The sequence below is a fragment of the Barbus barbus genome (genome assembly GCF_936440315.1).
Source record: "Barbus barbus genome assembly, chromosome: 32".
NCBI lineage: Eukaryota > Metazoa > Chordata > Actinopteri > Cypriniformes > Cyprinidae > Barbus > Barbus barbus.
In genome coordinates this window covers 13,345,540-13,350,350 of record NC_136760.1, presented here as the reverse complement: position 1 = coordinate 13,350,350, position 4,811 = coordinate 13,345,540, and the positions used below count along the sequence as shown (strand labels likewise).

At 35.3% G+C, this 4,811-nt stretch overlaps 1 long non-coding RNA gene across 1 annotated transcript; it reads left to right on the top strand.

Annotated features, from left to right (window-relative positions):
• The first annotated feature begins 810 nt into the window (after positions 1 to 810).
• LOC306852519 lies at positions 811 to 4,598 on the top strand. The gene is made up of 6 exons (XR_013782622.1): positions 811 to 878; positions 1,820 to 2,069; positions 2,184 to 2,294; positions 2,379 to 2,459; positions 2,688 to 3,083; positions 3,232 to 4,598. It is a non-coding gene; the product is annotated as an uncharacterized lncRNA (long non-coding RNA).
• Positions 4,599 to 4,811: the final 213 nt, after the last annotated feature.

Sequence of the window (4,811 nt, the reverse complement as noted above, 5' to 3'; positions counted from 1 at the left end):
AGGGCATGTGCTATTTTAATTTGTTTCCACTGAAAACAATCCAAGTGTTTGCTGGTGCCTCCATGTCCTGCAGAGCGCGCTTTAGCTTCCACTCTCCGCACAAACTGAGATATAGGCTACACACATTATTAGAGACTGTCCTCCTCCAAAAAACGACCCCATAGGTCGTATGTGCAAGCAGCTTATTACGACCCTATCTTACGTTTTAAAGTGAAGCGCCCTCTAGCGCTCCTGTAAATAATGGCAGTGCCGTGTGTCATGAAATGACGTTTGACCGTCGTTACCAGTTCAAATAAAACATTTTTTTTACAGTCTATGGCTCAAATACAATTTTTTATCTTCATATTTACACGATATTACTTAATAAAGAAAACTGAGTTGTTTAATAAAAAAGAAAAAAATCTATTTTTGCGCCATTTTGGAAAGTAAAGAACCACATTAAAATTAAACTCTTTTCAAATATAATTTTAATTGTAATTAGGCCTATATTATTATTATTAAATCTTAATTTAAAAAATAACTTTCAATTAAACATTTTCTAAGAAAGCACAACAAAACAAAAATCGCTGAAAATGTTTAAAAGCACTTCAGATAATTAAAATGATATGTTTTCCTTCTGTCAGCTAACGTTAATGTCAACAATATGCCCATATGACCATAGCGACACACACACACACACACACACACACAAATCAATCAATCAATCGATAAAATAAAATAAAATAATAATAATAATAATAATTAAAAAAGCATAAAAATAAATAAATAAATAAATAAAAAAGCTAGCAAGCAAGCGCCAAGGGGAAAATCAGATGAAGCAAAGGAAGAAGAAGAACGGGAGTCCTGGGCCAGGCGTTGCACTGATCGTCGTAGCTAAGGTGCGCATTTCAAGTATCCTGTTGTTGTTTTTTTAAATATTCATAAGTATTTATGTTGATTGTCTGAAATTCATGTGGAACTATGTACGTCCAGCTCGACGTTTTGATTATGGTTTGGTTTTATCCATTAATAACACGTTATTATCTTGCTACCTAACATACTATCCATGATCGCTAGCATCATGTGCTGCTAGCTCACATGCAAACATTGCAGCTAGGTAATTACTTAATTAGTTCGTGCACTTTATAACATAAAATCCTTGCTTCCCAATTAGCTATAAACCGGAGAAGTTCATTTAGGGGGCCTTCCATAATTTATCCGGTTAAATTATAAATAGACAATAATTTCGGAGGCATTCCCTCCTAATAATAATAAAAAGGTTTTGAAAAGACTAATGCCCTTTTTGTAACAAAACACATATAAATGAATGGCAAATAGTAATTAAGATATGACCTGTAAATTGTCTGATGAATCACATTCTCTGTCCTGAACTAAACTTTATGTAATATTGCCAGAATTTGCCACAATTAACTTTAGCCTAGTCCATAAATTAAGGTAGGGTCACCATTATAAGAATATTTTCTAAATTGCTTAATCTAAATTACTTAATTTCAGCACATTATGGAAAACTATCAATTCCTCTTTAAATTAGGGATATACAATTTTAAAGAATTATTAAAAACATAACAGGTGCAGTATTGGCAATTTTTTTTGACAGAATCAGGTTCAGGTTGGAAATGAATAAATCCCCATTAGTGCGTTCAGGTTTATAGGCACAGTCTGTGCCCACTCTTACCGAGGCCTGGTTCTTCTGATTCGTGCACTCTCAGAAATTTTGTTGACACTCAGCTTATTCCTCTTTGACCTTTGTGGTTATTACAGAAACAAGTTCAATGCAGAGTTGGTACAACTAATCCTATCACATCTGTTTGTTTTTCAGGTTTTTATACCCATCTATTCCATCACTGAAATATTATAGAAATCAAACGGTTCTTTTAAGAGCCAATTTCTTTCTCCTCCTCTGTCTCTTTCTTTTTTTTTATCTCTCTCCCTTTTGTACTTGTTTGCACTTTGACTTTATTCATCATTTCTCTTAAAAACATCTTCAAATGGCATCTGAGTCGTTCAGGCAGTATAAGGAATGGCTGGAAGCAGCAAAAACCATGGCAGATGAGTTGGAAGCCCAAAAAGTAAACTTTTTCACATATTATTTCTCTATCATGCCATTTAACTAAATGCAAATGTAAAAGAATAGGGCTTTTCTCATGCCTCCCCCAAATATATAATTTTGTTTTTAATTTTAGACTTCAAAAAAAAAAGAAAACAAAAGGAAAGTCAAGACTGCAATGTTTCCTGGAGAAAGAGAGACGAGCATGGGAACATCCTACCACAACGTGTTCAGAAGAATAGATCTGGTTAGTAAAATATACAGTTATCCTATTGTTTACGCTTTTGGTCAGCAGTTATGTTTTCAGTATCATTACATTCTGTGTTTGCAGTTAAACCTGCTGACACGAGGGAGCTTGCAGAAGTTGAGGAGATGCATATAAATGAATGTCCAGAAGAGGTCCCAAGTCTTGGTAAGCATAAATTGACATTCTAAATACTTTCAGCCTTTATGTTTAAATTGAAAAATGTCACATGGCAACTGACAAAAGTATGTAATAGCCATTTTTCATGATGCATATAAAGTGACAAAGCCATATAAGAAATTAATATGTTGCTTTATAAAAATGCATTAATGCAACTGTAGTTTTCATTGTCATTGTTGTTGTTATTATTGTTTGTTTATTTTTATTTTTTTGTAGATCAACATCTTCAGAGATTAAAAAACCTAGTAAATTCTGTCTCTGCATCAGATGAAATATTAGAGGCACCCACCATGTCTGTATGGACCAAAAGACAGGTCATGTCTGAAAAAAGGTTTAGGGCTGCATTGCCAGAGATTTTAAATTGCATGCTGGCTGCAAAGACTGTAACCCAGCATTGCTGTCAACAGTGCAAGGCTGCTGACGCTGTTGTCCGGTGTCTAGAGTGTGTTCCATCAGGATGTCAGTTTTTCTGTTCGACATGTGACTCTGAGATCCATAGTAAACATGTGTTCCATGACAGAGAAGCTATGGTTGATGGTTTTTTCAAGCCTATTCCACCAACATCCTTAGTGGTGATTGATGAAAGGGGCCAATATCAGCTCCGTGAACAAGGTGTGTTCAAAGTATTTAGAAGGTGTCCTCTCAACATGTTTTCATAATGTCAACTACATGTACAATGATACCATTTAAGCTCTTAAGGTCTACAGTTTCCTGTAATAAATGTGTCGACGTTACTGATATTACTATCTGAAATTTTCAGTGTGTATGCTTCCTATTCCTCCACCAATGCAAATCTGCTCCTGTGGTCCAAGCCAAGCCTTCACAGTTATCCCAGGAAAGCAGACTGTCTTGGTGACTATCAACGGTATGTCTTGTCACTTCCTTCTAAATTTTTATAATCCAGGAGATGAATTCATACATAATAGTGGCTTACTTATTTTTGTGTCTTAATTTTTGTCCTGTGCTGTACAAATTGTCCTGTGCTGTACTGGTCAAATAGTAACCACGTGTTTATTTTAAGGTGCATACAACCTGTGCCTGCCTAGTATATGCTGTCCAATTTGTTCTTGTAAATGGACTCCTGGGATTAGTGACTTGCTTGAATATAAATACTGGCCAGCAACCACCAGCTGCCAAATGCTGTTCAAATTTGATGTGTTCACATCATTTGAGCAGATGAAATTGGCTAGCCCAGCATTATCTCAACAAGCATTTCTGAAAATGCTTGAACATCGATCACTTTGCACTGGTCGGGTAAGGATTGTTTTCATTTGCTACATTTTTGAATTTCTGACTTGAAACACTTTCATTAACCAAAATAATACCATCCTTCTTTCCAGACGGGTAGTATTTGTGGTGATACCTTCCACAGAGTGGAATCTGCGTTTAACACACACACACACACACACACACACACACACACACACACACACACACACATGTTGGGTTTCCATGTTTTATGGGGACATCCCATAGGCGTAATGGTTTTTATACTGTACAATCTGTATGTGCTATTGCCCTACACCAATCCTACACCTAAATTTAGCCCTCACAGGAAACATGCTGCATTTTTAGATTTTCAAAAAACTTTATGCTGTATGATTTATAAGCTTGTTTCCTCATGGGGACCAAAAAATGTCCCCACAAGATTAAGATTTACTGGTATTACTATCCTTGTGGGGACATTTGGCCCCCAGGACGTGATGAATACCAGGTGCACACACACACACACACACACACACCAGTGGGCAGCCATTGCCGGCCGGGGACTCGAAGACAAAAATACTTTAAAAATAGATATATAAATACAGAATTTGTAGAATACTGTTATAATTATTTATTTTGCATTTGTGTTTGTGTGTGTGTGCGTGACTTGCAACTTGTTTTTCCTACATTGTAAGGAATGTCCTCACAAAGATAGTAAAATGAGAACATTTTAACGTTGTTGGGCCCCACAAAGACAACATCTAATTTATAATATCAAGTCATAAAAAAAGTAAAATAATATATAATATAATACACTGCCCTCCAAAAGTTTGGAAACGCCCTAGAAAAGTGGGGTTTTGGACAATATTGGCATGAATCCTTTTTAATTTGTGATAATTTTGCACTGATAAGGGACAACGCAAAATACGAAAACACATTTTACTACATAAACAGTTTATACAAATTACAACCACTACTGAAAAGATTTTAAATTTGTAAAACTTAAATTGTGCTGTAAAACTTACATTAAAATTGATAACATGAATGTTATGAATACCTAAACATTAATTTATTATATGTGGCCCTGGAGCACAAAAGCAGTCATGAGTAGCACAGGTATAATTGTAGCAATAT